The 25,070-nt window shown below is 38.7% G+C and overlaps 1 protein-coding gene and 1 long non-coding RNA gene across 12 annotated transcripts in view; both read right to left on the reverse strand.

Annotated features, from left to right (window-relative positions):
* Window positions 1-25,070, reverse strand: part of LOC307196893 (uncharacterized protein) — a 965,113-nt gene that overhangs the window by 774,195 nt on the left and 165,848 nt on the right. The gene's annotated exons all lie outside the window — the stretch shown is intronic.
* Window positions 1-25,070, reverse strand: part of LOC307196895 — a 66,308-nt gene that overhangs the window by 7,838 nt on the left and 33,400 nt on the right. The window contains exon 2 of the long non-coding RNA XR_013831278.1: window positions 3,904-4,057. This is a non-coding gene — a long non-coding RNA (uncharacterized lncRNA). The remainder of the gene's footprint in view (window positions 1-3,903; window positions 4,058-25,070) is intronic.

The raw sequence follows: 25,070 nt of genomic DNA on the forward strand, positions 1-25,070 counted from the left end.
ACTCACATCCTTCCGGACCTTCCATCTTATATAGCAAGACAGGGGTGACACATACAAAACACAAATGCACAAACTGGCACAAAAGGTATGTTGTAAATTTGATTTGAAATAATGAGGGACTAAGAAGTTTCTCTCAGAGCAGAGGAAATAATACTGGAAAATGTGTACTGTTTTAACTTTTTAAATAAGTTAATAGGTAGTTAGAATAAACACTTACTAAGGTGACTTCTAGTTCTAATAGTTTGTGATTCTGAAAGATTGTCTAAAACAAATTCAAAATTAAATATTTGGAAAGAGGGAAAAAAAAGGAAAATGAGGAGAGGACATCTGTACCCATGAGGTCTGGTCTCCTCAACTAGCTTTACAAGGGAGATTTGAGAAAAATGTTAGGAGTCTCTATAATTGATTTTCTGTGGATTCACTGCATAGTGTATTGAAACAAAAGGCTGTTACAATATGAGAATTCTTTAAAAAGTAAATTTAATATCTCTCAGATTGGGCTGTATTTTCCATAGCACTGCTTGGCTACTAGCTAGTCACATATTCTTTTATTCCTAGCAGTCCGTGTGGAAAAACAGCAAAGGTAAAAAGCAACTTAAAGGCTCCTAAGTTCTCAGTCCACTTAGCATTCTGTCCCCCCAGACCCAGAGTAGAGCTATTTTAGATGCACAGTTGGACACAAAAGCCAGTAACTAAAATCTATATTTCAGTCACTTGATGGGAAGAATTATATATATTAACATTTTCTGTTCAGGTAGGAAGAATCTCATGACCTATTGCTCAAGAAAAATAAAGTTAAAACGCTTAACTTCTTTCTACCAGATCGTACCTTATTTTTGCTCAAAATATCAAGGGTATTTTTTGCAGAAATAGGAAAATCCATTCTAAAATTCATATGGAATCTCAAGGGAGCCTTAACAGCCAAAACAATCTTGAGGAAAAGAGCAAGCCTGGCGGTCTCATACTTCCTGACTTAAAAACGTACAACTCTCCAGCAATCAATACAGTGTGGTATTGGCATAATAACAGACCTATAGAACAATGGAAGAGAACATAAACCTCAGAAAGAAACTCACATATATGGGCACATGATTTTAGTCAAGCATGCCAAGATCATTTAACGAGGAGAGGACAGTCTTTTCAACAAATGGTGCTGGGAAAACTGAATACCCATATGGAAAATAATGAAGTCGGACTCTTACAAAAGACCACATACAAAAATTAACTCAAAATGGATCAAAGGCCTAAGGATAAAGGCTAAAAAACTATAAAAGTCTTAGAAAAAGTATCATAGGGGAAATGCTCCATGACCTAAGCTTTGGCAATGACATCTTGGATAGGACACTAAAATCAGAGACAACAAAAGAAAAATAGATAAATTAGATTTCACCATAATTAAAAACTTTAGTACATCAAAGAATACTATTAAAAAAGTGAAAAGATAACCCAAGGAATAGGAGAAAATATGTGCAAATCATGTATCCGATAATTAATATCCAGAATTTAGAGAGAATGCTTATAACTCAAAACAAAAAGCAAACAACCTGATTAAAAGGGGGCAAAGTATTGGAACAGACATTTCTCCAACGAAGACATACAAGTGGCCAATAAGCACATGAAAAGATGCTCACATCATTAATCATAAGAGAAAAGCAAATCAAGACCACAAGGAGATACCACCTCACACCTGTTAGGATGCTATTAAATATATACATACACACATACATACATAAATGTTGGTGATGATGTGGAAAAACTGGAACTATGCGTATCGCTGGTGGGAATGTAAAATGGTACAGCCTCTGTGGAAAACTGTATGGAAATGCCTCAAAAAATTAAACATAAAATTCCCATATGATCCACCAATTTCACTATGGCTATATATTTAAAAGGATTGAAAGCAGGGATTCAAACAGGTATTTACACACCCATGTTCGTAGAAGCATTGTTAATAAGAGCCAAATGGTGGAAGCAACTCCAGGGTCCATTGACAATTGAATGGACAAACAAAATGTGGTTTATACATAAAATGAAATGTTATTCAGCCTCAAAAAGAAGAAAATTCTGACACATGCTACAACATGGATAAATCATGAAGACATTATGCTAAGTGAAGTCGGTCACAAAAGGAAAACACTGTATGATTCCTCTTACATGAGGTTATGTAAAGTAGTCAAATTCATACAAATTTCATACAAATTCAGACAGAAGGTAGAATGGTGGTTACTAGGGGTTGAAGAGGGTGGAGAAGAGGGAATACGTGTTTAATGGATACGAGACTTTCAGTTTGCTATGATAAAAATGTTCTGGAGATGGATAGAGTTGAGGGTTGCATGACAATGTAAATGTACTTAATATAATTGAACTGTACACTTAAAATTGTTAAAATGGTAAATTTTATGTTATATACATATTAACACAATAAAACAAATAAATGTTTAAATATAAAAGGTTTTTACTGGGATATACTAACTTGAAGGCCTTAGTTAAAAATGTTAAGATTTGAGAGGAATGTGAAATGTGGGTATTCAGTCAGTTACCATCATTTGAGATATATAACCTTAAGTTTCATAGAAGAGTTACCTGCAAGTGCAAAGTGACTCTTAATATTTGTATTTTCAAGTTCATCATTAAAGTATTTTATTGAAGAGGGAACTTATCTACCTCTAAATTTCATTTCATTAATTTTGTCCTCTATATATTTGCCCATTATATTTCAGATAAAAAACTGTACAAATAAAATGGCAAATACATTTTCGAGAAATTATAACTAATTATGTTACTCTGTCTCCTATGTCACCACAGTTACTGTATTATTGTGAATATCCTTATATAAACACACATTTTCAAAAAGGGCTCTGACAGCTACCTGTCACTTTTCCAGTGTGCCTACAGGCAAGACACAATTTAGCCTATTTCAGCCAAAAACACTTTCTAAGCAGAAGATATGACGATACTCTGTGACAAAAGAACTGGGAGCATGAAAAACTTACGACATTTTTCACAATTGTAGGATTCTCTGCTGCAGGTGTTTTCTCAAAATGTCAGTAATAATTGTCCTTTTCAAAGGACAATGCGTACTTACAAAATCTCAAAACTTCTTTTAAATTACCATTTCTGAAAAATCTTGAAATTCCAATTTTATGCCCATACCTTTGAAACTAACATACCTAAATTCTCTTTGCCACATTGTTGACAGCTTCACTGGATGGATATTAAAACTTTATTAATAGTTCAGAGAATGATGTCAGCATCATGCTGGCATAATGTCCCTTGTTTTTGCCTTCCCCCAACAACAAAAATTTGGCCTCCATCCACAGACTAAAATACCTTTGAGGGATCTGTGAGGTCCAGAGGAATTACAAGGGACCTGGGACGAGTTACAACAGGTAACAAGCATACAGACCTCTGTCCCGGCTAGGGACCCTGCAGTGGCCCATATGCTGGCTCCAGCCTCTCTCAGCCATGGTCCAGGAGTCCCTGGAGCACAGTGACCTAGAATCACCTATGAAAGAGAGTCTTCTTGGAGGGCCAGGTTTCCAGAGAAGCTCCAGCACACTGCTGGAGCAAACAAGTTGATTTGGATGTACTGGAGTGTGTAAGAGGTTTGACTTTTTCCACATCACCCCTCCCCAAAGGTGGCACAGTTTAGGGATAAAAGAGATCCTCCTCTGACCATGATTTCTCCTACAGGAAAAAGGGAGAGTGTAGGAGGGAGCTTTCCCAGATATATGGGATGCTGCCAAAGGGGCTCATTTCCTTCCTGCCCCGTCCAGAGAACTGAATCATGAGCTCCCTGATGAGACCAGAAGAGGTGGGAAGAGGGCAGATAGGACCCTCAGGAAACATTAATGGGATACAGGTTTTACTATCTGCATTGCAGAGTCAATCAAGAAGCCTTACCCACAGATCCACTGTGCCCTGTGGCCAGTTCTCTGTACGCGCTCCTGGTGGTGACAGCAAGAATGGGCTTTGGCAGGTGGCCAGTGAGCACAGAGATAAAATCATCTGACTCTTCAGGCCAGGGAGAGATTACAAACTTGAGCTTTAGCACCTCCTTTAGGAAAACGAAGAGAGGCTGTCAGCACTCAGGCTGGTGTGTTGCAAGATCCAAAGAAGGCTCACAAGCTTAAAAATTCTGCCACAAAGGGAGCAAGAAGACGGAGCAGGTGTACCCATAGAAGGTCTGAGGTAGCCACAGGTTCTCTAGCAGGGTTAACAGAAGTTATCTTTCTCCCGAAGGCAGTCAGTAAAGACTTGAAAAGGTGACTGCTACTTCAAATGCAAAGACAGCAATGCAAAACATCACAGAATATTTAAAAAATCAAGGTAACATGAAACTACAAAAAGACCACAATAACCTTCTGGGAACTGAAGACAAAAACATGGAGATCTGTGATTTACCCAATTAAAAACTCAGGAGAGCTGTTTGAAGGAAACTCAATGAGCTACAAAAACAAACAAAACAGAACACAAAAAGGCAATTCAATGAAGTCAGGAAAACAATACATGAATAAAACAAGAAGCTTAACAAAGATACAGAAATCACACCAAAAAATTCTGGAACTAATGAATACAATGAATGCAATGAAAATGCAATAGAGAGAGCACCAACAGCAGACTTGGTGGAGCAGAAGAAAGACTCTGTGAGACTGAAGACAGGAAATTTGAAATTATCCAGTCAGAGGGGGACAAAGAAAAATGAATGAAAGAGTGAAGAAATCCTATGTGATCTATGGGACACCAGCAAAAGAACAAGTATGCAAATCACTGGAGTTCCAGAAGGAGAAGAGAGAGAGAGAAGGGGGCAGAAAGCTACTTAAAGAAATAATGGCTGAGAACTTCCCAAATCTGGAGAGAGATTTGGACATCCAAGTTCATGACGCTCACAGGTCACCCAACAAAATCAACTTAAAGAGATTCTCTCCAAGGTACATTGTAATAAAACTGTCAAAAATCAGAGACAAAGAGAAAAATCTTAAAAGCAGCATGAGAAAGAAAGCTTGTAACTTACAAGGGAACCCCATAAGTTTATCTGCAGATTTCTCAGCAGAAACCTCACAAGCCAGGAGATCATGGGATGATACACTGCAAGCGCTGAAAGAAAAACACTGCCAGTGAAGAGCACTTCACCCAGCAAAGCTGTCCTTCAGAAATGAAGGAGGGATGAAGACCTTCCCAGACTAACAAAAGCTCAGAGAATTCATCACCACTAGGCTTGCCTTTCAAGAAAGGCTGAATGGTGTTCTTCAAGCTGAAAATGAAACGTGCTAATTAGTAACATAAAAACATGTGGAAAAAAAAATACAACACACCTGTAAAGGTAAGTATTATATAGAGCAGATTCAGAATACTCTAATACTGTAATATGGTGCAGTATTAAACACTTAACTCTAGTTAACCTTTTATAAAGGTTAAAGGACAAAAATACTGAAAATGTACAGCTACAATAATCTGTTCATCAGCACAATATAAAAAGAGCTGAATTGTGACATCAAAAACATAAAAGTGGGGGGGAGTCAAAGGATGGAGTTTTTGCACGCAACTGAGGTAAAGCTGTTAGCATAAAATAGATGGTCATAACTAAGATATTTTATGGAAGCCTCATGGTAACCACAAAGCAAAAATCTACAGTAGATTCAAAAAAGATAAAGAGAAGGGAATCAAAGAAAACAATTACAGCAAATCACCAATTCACAAAGAAAGGAGCAAAAAGAGAGGAAGAAAGGAACAAGGGAACAACAAAACAGCAAGAAAACAATAAGATGCATTAGTGAGTCCTTACCTATCAATAATTACTTTAAATGTAAATGGACTGAATTTTCCAATCAAAAGACATAGAGCAGCTAGTTTAATTTAAAAAACAAGACCCAACTATAGGCTTCAAGGGCACGCATAGACTCAAAGTGAAGGGATGAATAAAGTTATTCCATGCAAGTAAAAGCTGAAAGAAAGCAGGGATAGCTATTCTTATATCATACAAAATAGACTTGAAGCCAAAAATGGTAAGAAGAGACAAAGAACGTCGTAAGAGAATGATAAAGGGGTCAATTCATCAAGAAGATACAGCAGTTTAAGTGTATCTGCACTCCACATTGGAGCACCTGAATATATGAAGCAAAGAGTAACAAATCTGAAGAGAGAGACAATACTATAATAGTAGGTAACTTCAAAACCCTCCTTTCAGCCATTGATAGATCATCCGGATAAAAAATCAATAAGGACATATTGAACCCTTTTGCACTGTTAGTAGGAATGTAAATTGGTGCAGCCACTATGGAAAACAGTATGGAGGTTCCTCAAAAAATTAAAAAGACAAATATCATATGATCCAGATCCCACTTCTAGCTATGTATCAAAGGAAATGAAATCAGGATCTCAAAGAGATAGCTGCACTCCCATGTTCACTTCGGCATTACTCACAATAGCTGAGAGTTGGAAACAACCTAGGTGTCCATCAACAGATGAATGGATAAAGAAGATGTGGTATATACACAGTGGAATGTTATTCAGCTATAAGAAAAAGGGAAATTCTGCCAACTGTGGCAATACTGGATGGACCTTGAGGGCATTATGTTAAGTGAAAGAGTCAGACAGAGAAAGACAAATACTATACGATATGTGGAATCTAAGAAAGCCAAACTCATAGAAACAGAAGAGAATTATGGTCACCAGGGGCTGGGGGGTGAGGAAAATGGGGAGATGTTGGTCAAAGTATACAAACTTCCATTTTTAAGAAAAATAAGTTCAGGTGATCTAAGGTACAGCATGGTGACTATAGTTAATAATATTGTATTATACACTTGAAAGTTGCTGAGAGTAAATCTCAAATGTTTTCACCACAAAAAATAAATGGTAACAATGTGATGTGATTGGACGTATTAGCTAACACTTTGATGGTAATCATTTTGCAATATACAAGTGTATCAAACCAACACCTTAAACATACACAATGCTATATGTCAAGTGTATCTCATAAAGTCGGAACATTTTTTTCATATATTGCCTCTCCTTTAGTGACTCTAAAACATTTTAACAAAAATGGGTGATTTTAATAATTTTATTTAGCAAATATAATTAAGTATCCACTGTGATTCAGATACTATGTTAAATGCAAATTATACAAAGAAGAATGAATAATCTATTATGTATTGATTTTTTTTTTTACAAATCCATGAAATTAAAGGGAAATTAATATAGTTGACTGTTGGCTATATGGGTAAGTAAAATGTGAATGTAATTAAGAGCCCTTATTGTTGTTGATTTCAGTATTATACTGCATTAAAACTGTTTTAGCAGAAACGTTAAATTAATCGCTTTGTGTTTTGCCCTCTCCTATTCTCACTGACCACCCTCTGGTAAAGTATGCTGAAGGGCTGAAAAGTAGTCAAAAGATTAGCAGCCAAGAGCATAAAAAGGAAAACAAAACCAAATAAGGAATCTCTGCAAGGAATTTTAAGTCAGAATGAAGAACATCTCTAAACGTGTACATGGAGACACTCTTATAAGCATTGAGTCACACTGCAACACATTTTTGTTAATAATGTAGAAGGTTTAGCAGAGCAAGTGCTCTAACAGAGCAATACTTTTAACTTGAAAGCACAAGCTCTCTTCTCTAAACAAAAATATTTCTTTCATGCTGCTCTGGAAGCACAAAATTTGGTTAGCAATTTTTGAAAGACATCATTAGGTCTTCAACACACCATTCCTTTCTTGCAGGTCCAACTCCTCCCACAAAGGTTCTAAATGACATGCTCATCTTTGAAGCGCACAGTTTCCATTGACATCAAAGGCCATGTGAGGCAACCAGGCTGCTATAGCATTCTTGTCAAACGTGTTGGAATATGAGCCTTGAGAAGAAAGTACAAATTCTAGCTCTGAAGCTCAACTTTTCCCTCATCTTAAAATGAAGCATCCTATATGTTTACAAATCTGATGGAGCCCAAATCAATTAACTTTTTCTTTGTTTATAAATACTATACTTTACTCATAAATGGGTTTACTGCATGCTGATCTGTAATAGCCCCTTTGTCTCCACAGCAAAATGGTCTACCTTGTATTTGAATCAGCTACTCCATGATAAATTCCTGTATAATAGGTAAAAACTAAGTAATTATTTTTAACAATGGTAATCAGAATTTACATATATTTTTGGCATGGAGCTATAAACGTATGTCAGAAGAAAATGAGTAAATGTTCTTTTCTTTCAAATATTAGTTCTTTGACCTAATGATCAGACTCAGTAATATTAAGGAGGATGATCTAATAGGGAGAGTAGTAGGATGATTATCTTTGCAGGTATTTTTACCATCATTTTCTGCTTTTTTGACTTCTTGGTTCTTCATATTAAGTTATTTTTTGGGGAACCAATCTTGCCTATTGCTACCTAACAAATTACCCCTGTAAGTTATTAGCTTAAACCCACCCATTCATTCTATTACATCTCACTTGGTCAGTGAGGAACCAGGGCAGGGCTCAGCTGGATAATTCATAGGCTCCGTATGGCACTGATGAATGAGGGCACTTGGTGGTATGTAGCTGGCAGAGAGCTGGTCCCAAGGATGCAAGACACCTTCACTCACACGTATGCCCCTTGGTGAGGACTGTTACAAGTCTAGACTCAGTTCAGAGTGTCAACTGAAGGACCTACAGGTGGTTTCACCCTCACGGCAGTGTCAGAATATTCCTACTTTTTACACGGCAGCTCAGGGCTCCCAGAAAGTCTATTCCAAGCTGACATCTTCTTAAGAACTTGGACCTCATACATAACACAGCATCACTTCCATTACATCACATTGGTCAAAGCAATGAGGACCTAGCTAGGTTCAAGGGGAGGAGACATGGATCTGACCTCCCCTGAGGAGCATCAAAGAAACTGCAGCCACCTTGAATCTGTCCCATCAACAAACTCTCCTGAATGCTTGCTCCACGTCCTGGAGATACAACTTACAGTGCTTTAGCTTCAAACTTCCTACATTCTGACCTATCTAACCCTTACTAAATCATCTGGCTACTGCTTTTAGTTAAAGAATTACCTTGGGCTTCCATGAGTTTCTTCTAATCACGGAAGAAACAGAATACAAAAAATAGAATTGTAGTATGCATTAATTTACCAAATATCTATTTTTAATAATAAAACAGGCGTATATTTGTTACCATACCTTGCTATTATCAAGATTAATGTATTAACAATATTAAATGTAAAAATCATTTTACTGATAAAGAAATAAAAATATATGTCAAATTCAATCAATAAGCATTAGTCTATGAGTTAGCAACCCTATCTCCCCACCCCCACCCCATTTCAGGGATTGCGATCTGAGGCATTTAAAAATTAAGCAACTTTCTTAGGGTCCCCCAGCTGGTAGATATCAGAGCTGGGACAAGCTGCCTCCCTGTGATTGAGTACATACATCACATCAGTGCAATCGAATTACATCACTAGTTTAACGCAAAATTCTACACTCATGTTTAATGTCATTTATCCTCATTCTCTGTGAAACCTCGAAGCTCAAAATTCAGACGTTCTTATGATGATGTATGTACCATCTCTCTTAAAAATCTCAAGGCATTTATATGCAAAACCTCCCCTCTGAGCTCTAAGGACATAATAATTTATATTTATGCCCTATATGACTTGGAGATAATTCCATAGCAGTTGGGCTACTTTTTCCCATCCACCCTACTAATGTTCAGTCACTGCACTTTTGACAATCCACTGACATCCAATTAGCAGAAAACATCTTGGTAAATGCAAGCATCATGCCCATTTTGATAGACCTGAGGTAGGCTAATAAAGAAGAGGGAAGAACTAATTGACACGCAGGTAACTGCATTGGTGTTGGCCTTAGTATGCCAATTAAGCACAATGATCTCACATTTTAAAGTCTACAAAACGATTTTTATCATTTAATGAGAACGCATTATTATTAAATATTTAAATAATAGCCCTTACAAAGCATATTTTCAGCATCTCCAGTGTGCACAATTTTTAACACTGTTGGCACGTGAGATTACTTAGCCTCAGTAAATTTAGAGTGTAAATGACATATATCTCTGGCCTATGTCTAATAAAGAAAATTAGAGAGAAATATGAAATCTATAAGTTGTACAAAATGTGCATTTATATATAAATAAAATCTGTGGAAATAAAATTATAATTGGCATGAATCAAAAAATTTCTGAAGTTGGTTCTTCAACTGACCAATAATATACAGTAAATTTGCTTGCTACATCTTCACCTAATGAATAAAACCTCTCAAAAATCATACACGCTTTTTAAAAAAATGTTTCAAATTATCATGATTGCATCTCTCTCGTAAGCAGTTTTTTGGTGATAAAATTCAAGTAAACAATTTTTGTTTTTAAAGTATTTACTATACAAAATGTAAAACAAATACAAATACAAAAGAATAGTATAGTAAAGCCCTTTTTACTCATCACCCAGCTTCAACGTTTTTCAAATCATGGCCATTATTAGTCCATCCGTACTCTCATCAACGCCCCAACTTCCTGCTTTGATGCAAATCTCAAGTATGATATCATTTCATCTGTAAACAAGTGTTTAAATTGTGCTAAGTTAGGATATTTTACGAAATCAATGAATAATGAGTTTCAATTTTAATAATTTTTAAAGGACTGAATAACAAATTAGTGTTTGAAGTAGACTTGAATTGTCAGTATTTATTCTACAGGAGAAATAACTATTTTTCAAGAAGTTAGGGAGTTATCATTGGGCAGTCAATACTGCTTATGGCAAAATCATTGTTATTAATTTCATTAGCGACTCAATATTAACCTGGCTTAAGCCACCGAGTATTATTTTTTATTGTTTAGACCACATCTAATTTCAAAACACTGAAATGGTCTTTCATTGTTTAAAATAACACTGAAAATAAAAAATACATATTTAAAATAACATGTGATTTAATTTTTAAAATTTATTTACTAATTCAAACTGGTCCCTATCCACTAGTGAAAACCAGCAATGTTTTATAGTAATTACAAGCTAAATCTTTAACTGACAAAATATGAAAATGTATGATAAGTCATAATCCCCTTCATTCCACAACAATTTACCAGTCACTTATTGTATGTACATGGCTGCTCCATGTATTAGAGATAAAATAGCAAACAAGACAGACAAAGCTCCCATCCTCGTAGAGCTTATAGGAAAACAGACAGCTAAGAAACAGAATTATAAATGTATCATATAATACCACCCACCAGTAAGTCCCCTATAGAAAGATAAAGCCAAGTGAGGTGACAGTCAGTGGCTTGGGGGAGGTGCAGTTTGATTGATGGATTCCTGAGAAGGCAACCTGTGTGCAGTAACTTGAATGAAGTAAGGGAATGAGCCCTGCAAGGATTTAGAAGAATACAGCAAGAGCAAAAGCTTTGAAAAGGGAATAAAACTAATGTCTTAAAGGCACTGCAGGAAGACCACTGAGCTCACACAGAGGGGGAGGGTGTAAAGCTGGGGGAGATGTGATCTGCCACGCTGTCAGAATCCACATCATATGAGAACTTATAGGCTGAAGTAAGGACCATGGGTTTTATTCTGAGTGTGTGTGTGTGTGTGATGATAACCTATTAAAGGATGACAAGCAGGGAAGGAAAGTGATCTAATTTTGAGGTTCAAAAGAGCACTCTGGCTTTTATATGAAGAATTAACCACAGAGCAACCACTGTGGAAGCAAGAAGGTAAGTGGAAATGCAACTGAATGTCCAGAGAAGAAAGAGCGATGGCCCAGCAAGGGTGGTGGATGTAGCGATAGTTGTCAGACTTCGAATATATTTTTTAAGTAGAGCTATAGAGCTTGGTGATGGATTGAATGTGGAATTGGGCACAATAATAGTCAAGGTAGACTTTTAGGATTTTCACCTGAAAACTAAGTAGATAGTGATGCCATTTAAGCAGTAAGAAGAACTAGGGGAAAGCAGGTTTGCAGGGAGTAAATCAGGAGTTCTATTTTGGTCGTGTTAATTTTGCGATGCCTATGAGGCTAGACTAGATTTAGGTAAACGTCGAGTGCACGAGTCTGATGCTTGGGAGGGAGGTTGTGGCTGGAGATATACGTTTGGAATCCATGAGTGTCTGAACCAGACTTCAAAGCATGAAGATGAACAGGTTATCTAGGGAGAGAGTGTCAGTGGAGAAGAAAATCAGGCTGAGGACTGATCCCTGCAAAGATGGGGAGTTCCACTAACACAACAGTGTAAAGCAACGACACTCCAATAAAAATTTAAAAAAAGCAAAAACAGGCAGTCTGTTTAGCTAGAAATCCCAGCCCAGGTTAGCCTGTAGACAGATGCTCTATGGCTCCATAGAGTGACGGACTGGTACCACACTTTGTTCAATGAAAGAATTCAGGGAGTTCTAATATTATGTTTTTGATGCTTATTTGTAATGAAACCTGAGTCAGGGGTAGCATACTCATAGATGGTTGAATTTTAAAGCTACCAGGAACAACTTGCACATTCATTTTTCTTAAGGAAATATACCCCTTGATATCCACTGTTAAAAAAAAAAAAAAACCCTTTTTGTAGCACAGGTTAATTATGTACTGGGCCAGATCTGGCATTCTTCACGTGAAAAGTTGTGATTGGGTGCATTTCACTGTATGGTTAAAATGATGAGAGAATATTTTAATTTGTGCTAAATAAAACACGAGAACAGAAAGAACAATATTTTCCTACCAAGACAAAAGATAAGGAGCAACCAGAGGGAGAGGAGGAAAGGCAGAAGAGCGAGGTGTTTAGAAGCCAAGTGCTGTGGACCCTTCCAGAAGGATGGCATGACCAGCTGCACCCGATGCTTCTGCAAGGGCAGGAGGAGAACCAAATGCTGATCACATATTTGTCCTAAGAGGAAGGTCACTGGTAAATGGTCAATGGTCCTTTGAGTGGAGTGGCAGAAATGAAAAATTTATTGAAGAAAATAAGTCAGAAAAATAGGATAACAAGAGTAGAGAAAGTTAACATAAAACTTCCAAATACTTGGTATAAATGGTACCAAAGAGATAAATTATTATTTGAAGAGTTGGTGGGTTTATGGATGATTTTTCCTTTTTCTTAAGATGAGAGAAAATAGAGCATGTATGAATGGTAAATAGAATGATGACGTAGAGAGGAAAAAAGTGGTGATGCAGAAAAGAATAAATATAATTTCAGAGAAAAGTCCTTAAGTAAGCCAAAAGATATGGGCTCCAGTACCCTAAGATGGGCACTGCCACAGTCCATCCAGAGATGCAGTTAGACTGTAGATAAGAAAATAGACAGCATGCTCATTTGGGTGGTCTGTCTACTGCCATGATTCTTGACCAACAGATCATGCGTATCAAAAGCAGTTCTGCTTTGTAGAGCTGCCCGTTCTCTTCCTGCACCTAGCACCACGCTGGAGGTTCCAGGCATGTTAGCTACAGAGTAGGGTCCCCAGAGCAGAGGCAGCAGCATCACATGGGTCCTTCTCGGAAAAGCAATTTCTCAGACCCTATCCCAGACTAACTGAATCGGAAACTCTGGGGATGGGGCCCAGTAATCTGTGTATTAACGAGCCTTCCAGGTATTCTGATGTGTGTTGAAGTTTGAAAGTTGCTGTGCTAGAGTATGAGGGAAAAGTCGCACAGGCAGCTACTAAAACTACGCTCAGCCCCATGGTTTCCAAGCAACCACTCTCCCCAGACTCACAGGCTTGCTATCAGCAGAATTCCCTGTGTGAGTGAGTTCTCATCAGCACCCAACCCACCTCCCCTTCAACAGTCTTCAAGAGCAATCTCGAAGCCTTGATAAAATAAAAAATTATCCTTCTTAGTCTATATTCTTTCAGTGACCATATTCATGCCTGTAAACACCGTTTCTATACTAAAAAGCAAAGTTTCTCATTTTTATGAAAACCCAATTCAACTTAAGCAAAGAGCTGTTTGCAAATGGTTTATTTTTCTGTTAGCAAGTGAACTGCAGTCATCAGTAGCCTTCATAAGTCTGGAAAATAAAATACATTTATGTTGCTGATATTAAGTGCTTTGAATATAATGATTATCTATGTCTAAAATATCACTACAAGACCAAGGGAATTTTCTTTTCCTGCCACTATTATTAGAGGAGGAAACATGGATATCGGTTATTTTGCTAAGTCATGGAAAACTAATGAATCTCTCCCCTCATGACTTGGGGTAGGAAGTTTGCATCTTGTTTTCCTAGGACGTCAGCAAGTAAATTCTTCTGGATGCTACAAAATCTTTACAGACAGGTGAGTATAGTACGTACCTGGAATATGATAAGCTTATGCTATCAAGACAGTATTTAAATTTGATTCTGGTTTCCATTTGGATTGATCACATTTTTAATGTAAAGAATAACCTTTTTCGGGCTTCCCTGGTGGCGCAGTGGTTGAGAGTCCGCCTGCCGATGCAGGGCACACGGGTTCGTGCCCCGGTCCAGGAGGACCCCACATGCCGCGGAGCGGCTGGGCCCATGAGCCATGGCCGCTGAGCCTGCGCGTCCGGAGCCTGTGCTCCGCAACGAGAGAGGCCACAGCGGTGAGAGGCCCGCGTAAAAAAAGAAAAAAGAATAACCTTTTTCTCATTTTAAATGCTAACGCTCATCTCAGTGGGATGTATTATAAACTCTGTTTCATGTGCTTCCTTTATAACATGAGCCTCACCTTTGTCATATGAAAATCCATGCCTTTTTAGATAGATAAAGTTAAAAAGAACTCCAGGCGAATATAATTAAAAACTTGGACTATATGTCTTCCGAAGAACCAAGTGATTTCTGCACTGTGGGGAGTCCTATATGCTTTCCCACTGTAGCTAAGTTCGTAAGTGCAGCTGAAAGGATCCGAGCTGATTATAATTACATTTGAAATTAGCCAATATTAGCACTGGGCCAAATACTTCACATAGCATGGTTTCCATGTTAGACAATCAATTACAGTTCAGATGAATCCATGCAAAAAATCCGTAATTTTTACTTAGGATCACAGTTTTTGTAATTTAACGTATTATTACTGCCAAGGCTTCAAAAGGTCAGGCAGAACAATGCAATTTCTAGTTCGTAAATGTTCCTTTATTGTCACAAGAGGGTGAGAAAGCTGATTGTATCCGCATGCTTGATAGGATCAGAATTTTAATTTATTTTGACATTCGCCTTCCAGAATGCTTTAAAACAGAGAACAATTCTACCTGAAAGCTGTTGAAAATTCACACAGGTGCACCGTGATGCTGGTGTCTCCTGTTAGACCCTCCTGTGCTGACCGATCCACCAGGAGCTTGCAGAGGAAACACCACAGAACACCACACCAGGGAACCGAGTCCCTGCCTGGAGGCCCAGTGGACAAGTTTCATATGTTTTCCAAATGTGAGAATTTAGCAGCACCCTGCTGCCCCCAGGAGTTCTACCTATTGCAATGGCACAGGAATCCTTCCAGAAAATTCTGTGGTTTGCTGTCTCCATGCCAGTGTATTAGACCTGAGAATAATTTTTCTTTCAATCTACAGAGTATATTTCCCAGCACCAAACTCACAGGTTAAATGTGCTCCCTCAGTTCCTCTATTACAGTGAAAAGAAAAGCAAACGAATGTTTTTCAGACATAAAGATTGGAATCCTGTTTCTGATCAGGTAAAGTAAGATTGACAAGATTTCTCTAGGATTTTAAATGGACCATGATCAAAATCTCCATATTATGGAGTAAGCTGGAAACGGATGCCACCAAGAGCGCGTGCCTACAATAGAGAAGACGCAGGGCAATAAGCTATGGATGATTGAGAGAATTAATCGGATATGCAGCTCAGCCTGGATACTCAGAGCAGGGTGGGTCGAAATCAGCAAAGTCACATCCACACAAGTGTCCCGGCCCCAGGCCTTGACTCCGAATGGTCAGGGCCTCTCCTTGGAACAAAGCGTTGTCTGGAAAGCACCTGTTGAAACAGCTACTCGTGTGGAGGAAAGAGAGTCAGTCATGAACATCTCCTGACACGTTAGCTGCTCTCCTCCTTCTGTGAGGTCTGAGGACCAGATCCAGAAAGGAAAGGATAAATGTGAAGGCCTGGGGGAGGAGAAGATGAATCACTGAGACTATGAGACCCCATCTGAGGGAGACAACCTTGCAGAGACACTTCCCGGAAGGCGTGCACAGCGCAGAGGTGGTGAGCATGACCAGACGGGAGAGAGGAAGACTGTTTGCCTCAGGAGGCCGCATGCTATAGAGGGTTAGACCGGGATGCCAGGGCCAGGCTGCCTGAGTTCAAGTCCAACCTCAGCCTGCTTACTAGAAGCAGGAACAGAACAAATCTCTTAACCTCTCTGTGCCTCTGTTTTCCTCATCTGTAAAATGGGAATAACAACAGCACCCCCCCCCCCCAGCCCCCGTGAGGACAAGACTGCTATTTGGAGTTGCTGCCCTGGCATTTCACAGCGTAACAACCCTGTCATGCCAGAGTCTGGACATTTAAAGAAGGACCTGAGCTTAGGATTCCTGCCCCAAGTTCCTGTTTTGCTCTTCCCAGGGCACCTTTTAAAATAACCCCTTAGAGTTGAACTTGTGAGAAGTTAGTGACCTCTGTCCCAACCCCTTAAGTAACAGGTGCTTGGTGCCCTGTGCTCTCTCTCCTGCTCACTCTGACCCAGGACGGAACTGCCCTTCCCTGGATCCCTGCGTTTCCCACCCCACCCCCCCAGCTTCTGGGATCTGTAAGTAATAAATCTTGTGACTGTACTTCCTTGTACAAATGTACTGAAACTGCCCCTTCAATCAAAACAAGCTGGGGTTTTCCCTTCCCCGAAGCAGGAGCTTGGACGCTGAGGGAGCTACTGCCAACCCCTTGTGGGTGGCTTGTGCCTCACTCAGCAGGTCAGAGTCTTAATTTAAAACACCAGCTAGTAATTATTAGAAAACTGAAAATGAAAACTACAATGAGGTACAACCTCACATCTGTCACAACGGCCATCATTAAAAAGTCTACAAATAACAAATGCTGGAGAGTGTGTGGAGAAAAGGGAAACCCTCCTACACTGTTGGTGGGAATGCAAGTTGGTGCAGCTACTATGGAAAACAGTACGGAGGTTCCTCAGAAAACTAAAAACAGAATTACCATACGACTCAGCAAGCCCGCTCCTGGGCACATATCCAGACAAAACTATAATTCAAAAAGACACATGCACCCCTATGTTCACAGCAGCACTATTTACAATAGCTAAGACATGGAAGCAATCTAAATGTCCATCAACAGATGAATGGATAAAGGAGATGTGGTACATATATACAATGGAATATTCCTCAGCCATAAAAAGAGTGAAATCATGCCATTTGCAGCAACCTGGATGCAGAGATTATCATACTAAGTGAGGGAAGTCATACAGAGAAACAGATACCATATGATATCACTTATATGTGGACTCTAAAATGTGACACAAAGGAACTTATCTACGAAACAGAAACAGACTCACAGACATAGAGAACAGACTGTGGTTGCCAAGGGGGTGGTGGGAGGGGGAGGGACGGAGTGGGAATTTGGCATTAGCAGACGCCAACTATTAGATATAGGATGGATAAACAACAAGGTCCTCCAGTATAGCACAGGGAGCTGTATTCAATATCCTGTAATAAACCACAACAGAAAAGAAAAGAATACCAGCTACTGGCCCCCAACCCACCCCCTGCAAATACACACTAGGTTGTCATGAGGATCTGAATTGCAAAGCCTTCGATCCAGACCTTGCCCATGGTGATAACCACTGAAGCGATGCTCGTGTTCTCATTGTTATTACCTAAAGTTGTCCTGTCTTAAAATTAAAGACACAGGTCCTAGAGGAAAGTAAGGATGCACACGCTGCTCCACCACGTGTGCGAGCAAATTCATCCCGTTTTCTTTGCTGTGTTGCACTTGCTCGTGCTGAGTTTTTTACGAAGAGCAATTTCCAATCCTCATATCGGTTTAAACAGTACAAGTACGGTTTTCTTTTCTCCCTCCCTTATTTCCCTATTTCTTGGCAAATAAGGCAGTAAGGCAGAGAGTGATCTTTCCTCCAAAGGCCCCCGTACATGCGTGAGTCATACGTATCTTTGGAGATCAACCCACAGGGCCATTTTCTTGTCAGCTTACCGTTAAGACTCACTAACCATCTTACAAATGTTCTCAGATGCTGCCTCCCTCGTGTCAGACTGTCAAATGGCTCGTGGAGCACTCTGCAGGAACTATACTAACAATTCCTGTTTTTAGCGTCTTTAAATAGAGCAGGTGCGTTTGCAAGTGTGACCAAGGGTCTGCAAATATAATTACTTGCCGTAATTGATACTGTGAGCTATAAAGATTTCACTGTAGGATCTAACACGATCCTCAAATGTTTGCCTCAAAGACCTATCAGGCCGTTGTAAGAAACAACATAGGAATAGCAATTAAGTCACTAGTATCAGTCCTTCTAATCTACCTGCCACATACAGGTGATTTGTATTTACATGACAGAGTGACGGAACTTTTTAAAAGTCACTTTGTATTTTAGTGTCCCATTTTATTAACTTCTCCCATTTCCACGACCATCATACATGTACAGATCAATTATAAAATATCCAGTCCTCACAATTTCATCGATGGACCATCAAGTTTATCTTCAAAAGATAAAATTATTAAAGGGTTTTCTGCTGAAGCTCCAGAAAAATAGGATTTGAAAATAATTAGGTAACCAACTAAATCACAGCAATGATCTCCATGTTTCTTTTGCCGTTAATGAGACCAGAAATCATCACCTTCCCGGCTTTGTTCAGATGATTAGGAACGTTTCCAGGCTAAAGTCAAATTTCCTCAGCAACGTTTGGGCTCAATAAGGGCAGAACTTTGGCAGTTTTTAGGGTCTAAAATCAATGCATACATGAAGACAAAGTTAAGTAAAAGGCCTATTACAGCAGCTTCGATCTGTCAGTCTTTCAGAGATGACATATTTTAGGACACCAAGCACACAGTTGTGCCAGCAGAGATTTTAATTAGCTTTCTGGCCTAACAGCAATAAGGGAGGGAGCAGAACCTGGGTCACCACTTAGTGTGTGTTTGGATCCTTTGAAAACTCACTTTTGTTCTCTTGTGAGCCGTGGCATTCACTGCCCTGCCTCCTTGCCCCGCGTCCCTCTGTGGGGATTTCACAGAATGACAAATCAGCTGTGGGACAAATAGTTTCTAATTAACAGTGACAGGATATTGACTGGGGTAACAACTGCTTGATAGAGGCCAAAGAAAAGTTTTAGGGCCGTGAATTTTCCATTACATTCAGAAGTGATTATTCTCTCAAGATTTCAGCTTGATCGTTATCTTTCTACCACAGATATTGGAAAAACCCCTTCTGAAAAAAATTTACTGTTGTAGCTCAGTTGGAGGAAATGGATGAAAAGTCACTGATCAATGATCATTCTTGCCATCAATCAGCTCGTCTACTTGTAGTGCAATCTTATAAAATGCATTCATTACAAAACACTTGGATGACTGGCAACCAAACTGTGCTATTTTTCCCTAAGGATATCATATTCTGAATATCATATTCTGAATTCTTCAGCACAGACTTTTCCCTCTTCTTTCTGACACTTGTCTTTAAATAGTGCAATGCTGCTACTGAAAATAATAGCTGAACAATTCTCCTGGTCCCCCAAGTAGCTAGACAGCTCCAGGTCCCTCAGAGCCAGCTACCCTAAAATGAAGCGGGTCCCCGAGTCATTTCCTAAGCCCCAGAGGGAGGGTCAGTCTGACTTCCCAAATCCCTCTGCTGAATATTACACATCTTTACAAGAAATATTTGATTCCTGCCATTTTAAAGATTTTTTCGTGGTCAGGAGAACGAATAAGTGCTTTGTTCCCAAATTTAAGAAGGAAGATCAGTCCATCCTAAGATGCTAGATTACTTCCTAGGAAGTAATCTTTACTCTAGAAATACAACCTAGAATAGTGTCTTCCTGACTGTGTTTCATGAAGTCCTCGGGTTCTACTAAATTAACTGCAACAACCTCCTTAAGGAGGAGGCATGGTAAAAGGAACTTCAAGAACATCCCCATCTCCCTTTACCCAACGAACTCCATGGGTGAAGGTCAAAGCACTGAGCAATCGGTTCCCACAGGTGCTGCCCAGTCAGTATGGACACCATCTCGCTCTAATGATCATGGACAGACACGTGTTTATCAGCCTGGCATCGGCCCTAAGCAAACCCACTTGCACTGATGTTATGTACTGGAGATGAGGTTCCAAGTAAAGTTATTAAATTGTTCACTGTTAAAAGTTTTAAAAACTACATGTATACAAAAGGAAATGCTTCCATTTCTACCTGCTGCAATTGAGCACTCCTGCAACTAGTGGAAACTCAAGAACTGTTACATGGTATACAATGAATTTCCTCCACTAATTATAATAAAGTTATGTCCTCAGAAGCAGAAAAGGCTCTACACATCCAGCTAGTTCAACTACCCCTATGATCCTTGAATTCCCTCTACTGCATCCCTGCTGGTTAACAACCAGCTTCAGAGATGCTTCAGAGATGGAGACATGACATGCTACAGACAGCTTCAGAGATGGAGGCGTCCTAGCGGTAAGGCACAGCAGAGGACAAGGTCCTAATGCAGGGACCTGGAGTGGAGTGTGTATGAGAGAGAATTAATAGGAGAGAAGGTTAGAGAGACAAGCAAGGAGTGGGCAAATATGGAAGGAGTTCATGGTTTTTCTGAATGAGATGGAAGCAGAGGGTTTGGGGCAAGTAAGGAACATGAACTGACATGTCCTACCATGATCATCTGGTGCGTGTCAAGAACAGACTGAAGAGGGGACAAGGCCAGAGCTGGGAAAACCAGTCAGGAGGCTACATCAATAATCCACACAAGGTGTGACAGAAGATCAGACCAGGGCATTAGCAGAGGAGAACGCGAGGCATAGTTTGATTCCCAAGATATGCTTAAGGCAGAACCAACAGAACTTGCTGGTGAATAGAACATGGTCCCTGAAAGAGAGTGAAGCATGAACCCAAAAGCTTTATCCCAAACAGCTGGAAAGATGGTGCTGCCGTTTACTGAGCTGAGGAAGACTGAGGGGCGAGCAGGCTTACTGGGCCTGTACCAGGAGCTCCATTTTGGAGAAATCAAGTTTCAGGTGCTTTTCCAAGTGGCTGTATCAAAAAGGGATAATAGATAAATAGATAAAATAGATAATCAACAAGAACCTACTGTACAGCACAGGGAACATTGCTCAATACTCTGTAATAACCTCTATGGGAAAAGAACCTGAAAAAGAATAGACATATGTATATGTGTAACTGAATCACTTTGCTGTGCACCTGAAACTAACACAACATTGTAAATCAGCTATACTCCAATATAAAATAAAAATTTAATTAAAAAAAACACAAAAGAAACAAAAAAGGAGTGGGATGTGCAGTTGGGCACTCGGGGGAGAGGTCACCTTGGAGATTTAAATTTGGTGTCATCCTCTTATTGATGGCATTTAAAGCCATGAGACTGAGCCCTGGGTGCTCTATCACCTAAGAGAAGAAATGAGGAGAAGCCAGCAGAGGAGACTGAGAAAGAAAGGTCAAGTCAGGAGGGAAACCCGTGCTCGAAGCCGAATTAAGACCATGTTTCAAGGAGCAGAGGAGGATCTGCTGCATTGGATGGTGCTGTGGCTGTGGAATCTAAGGGCGCCATAAACAGGAAGGTGTTAGAAAAACACCTGCTAGTGTTAGTGAGAGAAAGAAATGGAGAGACAAAGACGACTCCTTCAGGCAGGCTGGCTGGAAAGGAAGTCTGTCTCACTTTGTAACAACTTAGCCAGCAGGTATTAGTACACCTATCTGACTGTTGAGGAAACTGAGGTTCCGAAGAACTAAGTTAACATCCTAAGGCAATGGAACCAAACCTCTCATGTCTGGTTTTAGCTTCTCTGCTTTCATTAAAGGGAACCTATGGTTATATGAGTATACTGGGACAACCCTAACACCAGTAATATCAACTTAAATCCCGTTCAGCTCTACTAATATTTCATCTCTCCCTCATCTTTTCTTGTGCTGTTGTTTAGAACTTTACTTTTGTCCCAATCAATTTTCATTCTGTTACAGTCATTGCATTATCCCTGAATGCTGAGATTTTTAGAATCCTGATTCTGTTCTTATACATATTTGCTATTTCCCCCCAATTTAGGTAATCTAAATATGTGAAATAGATATAATTGGGTTTTTTCCTTTTCGTTTTCCCAAGGATTCAAGTATATATACTTCATCTCAATTTTTCTTAATCAATATGTAAATATCTAGAGCTTTCTCTCTGATTAACCTAAAATACATTGCAATTTAAGTCTCATTCTCATCTAGACAGTACTTTTAAGAATTCTGATCTTTTCCATAGATCATGAAATATTATTTAACTCTGAAAAACTTCAAGTGCAGGTGTTAGCATCCATCATTCGTCCTAATTTTAAAAAATGTAATAAAAGAAAATCAACTGTTCTTCATATTTGATTTGTATATATTTCTACATACATACATATATATATATAAAACGGAATCACCTTGTTGTAGACCTGAACCTAACACAACATTGTAAATCAACTATACTTCAATTAAAAAAACCTATATGTATCAAAATACATGCAAATAATATTTTTGCAAATATATATGCTATATGTGAACATCGAGGTCCATAATTAATATAGATTTTAGAAAAATTAAGAAATGACTGAGGGAGACTTTTAATAGTGGTCACCTTTGGGGAATAACACTGAGGAAGCAAAAACATGACGTGAGCTTTCATACTCACACATGTACCATTTAAACATTTACATGATATTTTTACATGAAATGCTAATTCCTGACCTATTTTCCAAAGAGCTTTGTTGTGAAGATAAAATTGGATGTGGTATTTCTCTACAATATTGTCTCAAGCACTATGAAATTCAGTATACTTTTATTATTCCTTTAGCATGAATAATAACACATTAATGAAATACCTTAAGAACAACAAAGAAATGAAACTAAATAAGGTTATATAAATAGAAGAGAGTGCAATCAGATCAGATGACCATTCTGATCACTCTCATGGTTGACGTGGTGTTAACATAACGGATTTGTAAGAAGAATTAGCAACCCAGCCATTAGAAAGCTCCTTGGGTTTCATCCATATATTATTTTCTAGCCTATGAAACAATAATAGATTGGTGAACACTGCAGAAACTCTTACACTCTTAGAAGTAAATTCTCTATTCATTTTCACTACTTACTAAACTCCTTTAGTAAGACTTTTATTCCATGTTACATTTCACTCCTAAATTTGTCATCCAGAGAAGGGCTGTCCGGTGACTTCATTTTCAAGCTACATCTCAGATGCCTCTAAAATTCATGCAAATTTATGAACACTGATATATAAATTATTTCATACAAATGTTCACACCCACACACACACAGAAGATATCTGACCCTTGTCCTCCCTGCAGTTCTGAAGAAACCAATATGCTTTAGCAATATGCTCGAAAATTGGTTTTATCGAAAGCATAAAATAAAATGTAAGAAATCAATACTGAAACAGATTGCATAACTCAATGGCATAGTGCCTCCTGACATACATGTGTATAAATCTGGAGAATAACCAGCTATCCTATTTGAAACCCTATTAGTGCTTTGACCTTACGGTAGAGTCTTTCGACTCATTTTCCTTTTAAAATCTTTAATTTAGCAAAATAGAGGATTAGAGAGGTACCTGAAAGCACAGTAGCAATCACACTACAGTTCTGAAATTGTCAAAAAATAGAGTATATAATTTTACTTGTTTTAAGGCAATTATAAAAACAAGAAGCAATTTTTGTAATGCTTTTGTAATTTGTCAAATTTGTAATTTGTCAAATTTGTCAAATTTGTAATTTGACAAATTTGTAATTTGTCAAATTTGTAATTTGTCAAACAAATTTTTCAGTTTGCTTGACAATGATTATCAGGAAAATAGAGCCTCAGATGGGGACTTCTCTGATAGTTATCAAAACAATTTTGTAAGTTCTAGTTTAATTAATTGATCATTTTCCTACCATTCATCTAGTTGCTTAAAGCTTTTCAACAAATCTGAAAATTACACTTTATGTTTCTTTAATGACATCCTTAAAATTAAATTGAAAAGTCAAATCAGTGAAATATTTTAAAAATAATTTTATCATTCATTTTATTCATCTAGTATAAATATATATTTCCTATACTTTGGTGTGTTAGAGAACTGGTCATTTTCAAGGTTTTCATAAGTTTATAATCAATAAGATTCCAGAGAACAAACAAATCCTTAAGGATTTCTAGTGCTTCAACCTCTACTCTTTTTATTTTTTTCAATTTTTATTTATTTATTTATTTATTTTTGGCTGTGTTGGGTCTTCATTGCTGCTCAGGCTTTCTCTAGTTGCCACGAGCAGGGTCTACTCTTCGTTGTGGTGTGTGGGCTTCTCATCTGCGGTGGCTTCTCTTGTTGCAGAGCACGGGCTCTAGGCACGCAGGCTTCAGTAGTTGTGGCTCGCAGGCTTCAGTAGTTGTGGCTCGCAGGCTCTAGAGCGCAAGCTCAGTAATTGTGGCTCACGGGCTTAGTTGCTCCGCAGCATGTAGGATCTTCCCGGACCAGGGCTCGAACCCATTTCACCTGCACTGGCAGGCGGATTCTTAACCACTGCGCCACCAGGGAAGCCCTGGAAGTCTGTTTTAAATATGAAATATCTTCATTTCTTTTTATGGTTTAACTATAAAACAGCAGAAAATACCTGATGACCAACTAAAGGCTTTTCTTCCCCCCCCCCCCGGATCTATGTGACAGCCTAGAAATAACCAAAATAAGAAGTCTTCCCCAGGAAGAGAAATGTACCACCGGTATTTGCATTCTAGAACTGCCCTTGGGGAAGCAGTGTTCTACTTACTCAAAGATGGCAAGTGAAGCATTGTTAATCTCACAGCCAATTCAAATGCTCTGATGTTATTAAATTGCTCTATAATGAATAAATAGTGCTTAAAAGATTATCCACAGCTGCCCAGATATCCACAGAGTCAGCAATAATTTAAATATTGAGACAGATTACGACCAGCCTTCAGG

Source organism: Stenella coeruleoalba, assembly GCF_951394435.1.
Source record: "Stenella coeruleoalba genome assembly, chromosome: 14".
Classification (NCBI taxonomy): Eukaryota; Metazoa; Chordata; class Mammalia; order Artiodactyla; family Delphinidae; genus Stenella; species Stenella coeruleoalba.